This window comes from Mastomys coucha, unplaced genomic scaffold, assembly GCF_008632895.1.
Source record: "Mastomys coucha isolate ucsf_1 unplaced genomic scaffold, UCSF_Mcou_1 pScaffold21, whole genome shotgun sequence".
Taxonomy (NCBI): Eukaryota; Metazoa; Chordata; class Mammalia; order Rodentia; family Muridae; genus Mastomys; species Mastomys coucha.
The window spans coordinates 106229879-106232333 of record NW_022196904.1 but is presented as its reverse complement, the minus strand read 5'-3'; the positions used below and the strand labels follow the sequence as shown (position 1 = coordinate 106232333).

Genomic DNA, 2455 nt, shown 5'->3' with positions numbered 1-2455 from the left:
CTTCTGTATTTCTCTTTCGAGGAGTGCCATGGGATAAATGGTACCTATGGGGCTCAAAAGAAGCCCTGTGAAGGAACTTAAATCATCTCTTGCTGTGCCCCTCCCTCTTCCCTAACTAGTCCGTAACACTGAGAAAGACTGAAAAGTACATGGACAAAAGCTGGTGTCATCAAAAGAGAAGAACTTGTTATCTGAGAGTGGCCTTGAGAGGTGTGTGATCTCCGAGAGCCCTGTTTGTTCCCTGCTGGAACTAGTGCAGGCAGAGCATGCTCTAAAAGGATCAGGCACTCTTGCGCATGTACACGCACGCGTACACACACACACACACACACACACACACACACACACAGTGAGTTCCAAGTCAGCCACAAGTACATATATATATGTTTTTACATACACAGGTATGTTTGTGTGGAATGCATGTATATATTGTGTGCATGCGTATATGTGTGCATATGTATGTGTACATGTGTATATTTGTAAGTATATTCATGTAAATGTTTATACTAACATATATATGGATACATCATAATTTTTGCTTGTTTTTGAGACAAGGTCTTATGTACTTGTGACTGACATGGAACTCACTATGTAGAACAAGCTAACCTCAAACTCCTGCAGATCCCCTGCCTCCCAAATGCTGACAACTGTCACCACACCTGGCCCTCCATAATAATTACAATGTAGATATTACATGTTAAAAAATGCACACATCTTCAGCCATACCACCCTGAACGTGCCGGATCGCATCTGATCTCGTAAGCTAAGCAGGGTCAGGCCTGGTTAGTACTTGGATGGGATACCGCCTGGGAATACTGGGTGCTGTAGGCTTAAAAAAAAATGCACACACATTTGTTGGGATTGTTTCCTGTAACATGTGCTGTCCATGTTCCTTTTTCCTTATGACACTTTCTGTTTTGTCCAAGCCTGCTTATGTCCCAGTTGCAGGGAACTAGGGATGGGAGTGGTGAGGAGAAAGGATCCACACCAGGTGCTTCTTCATTGATTTTTGTCTTTTGCAGAGTTCAGATGGAATCTGGGATGGACACAGCACCTTTGAGGGCAGTTGTTGTTGCTGTTGTTGTTTTGTTTTTGTTTTTGTTTTTGGCCTGCATGTCCCTGGAGGGAAGAGCCTCTTGTTCTCTTACTTTAGAAACCATTCTGTGGAGTCTGCTGTGCTTCTGAGGATGGAAGGTGGAGGCAGGGTGAAAGGCGGAATCCATCTGGGACTGTCTTAGTTTAAGTTCTATGGCTGTGAGGAGACACCATGACCATAGCAACTCTTATAAAGGAAAACATTTAATTTGAAGCTGGTTTACAGTTTCAGAGTTTTCGTCCATTATCATCATGTCAGGAGACATGGCAGTAGGCAGGAAGATATGGTTCTGGACAAGGAGCTGAGAGTTCTACATCCTCATCTGCAGGCAGCAGAAGGAGACTGCATGCCACACTAAGGGTAGCTTGAACATAGGAGACTTCAAAGCTTCCACCATTGTGACATACTTCCTCCAACAAGGCCACATCTCCTAATAGTGTCTATCTTTATGGGACAACCATCCAAACACATGAGCCTATGGGGGCCATTCCTATTCAAACTTCCACAAAAGCCCAGATCATTTATTCCTTTATTTCCTTATTCCTTCCTACTTCAACATTTAAGCTAGGGGTTCTAAAATCATTAGTGCACACTTACTGTCTGTCTGTCTGTGTGTCTATGTGTCGTGTATTCAGGACCTATTTGACATTGAGCTTATGGATACTTTCACAATCTAGTAATTTTATTTTAAAATGCACTGCATTTCAAAAAAATCTAATAGCATCAGAAAATATCCATCAAAATATTTAATACTATGCATGTGGAAGCTAATAAATGGGTTCTTTATTAATACATGGAATAAAAGGGCCTAGTGGTGGCTCTGAGGATTTTGAAATGGTGACATGCACAAGTGATGTTTTGAAACATCTACACTTGTAACATGATAATTATCTGTGACTTCCACCAGAGACACAATCATGGCAGCAGTCACTATTGTGACTTGTTCCTTCATTCCTAATGAAAGGCTGATCAGATTTCATCCAGAACTTGTGAGAGTCAGTGACAGAGTAATGTGTCACCATTCCCCTTTGAGCTCACAACTCTATTAGTCGGGATTCTCTAGAGGAACAGAATAGGACACACACACACACACACACACACACACACACACACATACACACACACACACAGATACACACACACATACACACACTCACACACATATACACACACTCACACACACATACACACATGCACACACACACATACATATACACACACGCACACACACACATACACACACTCACACACACCTACACACACATACACACACACTCATACACACACACACATACACACATACACACACGCGCATGCACACACACATACACACACACACACACACACACATACACACAC

The 2455-nt window shown here is 42.4% G+C and overlaps 1 pseudogene; it reads left to right on the top strand.

Moving 5' to 3' along the window:
* The first annotated feature begins 712 nt into the window (after window positions 1-712).
* LOC116104205 lies at window positions 713-831 on the top strand (annotated as a pseudogene).
* The last annotated feature ends 1624 nt before the right edge of the window (window positions 832-2455 follow it).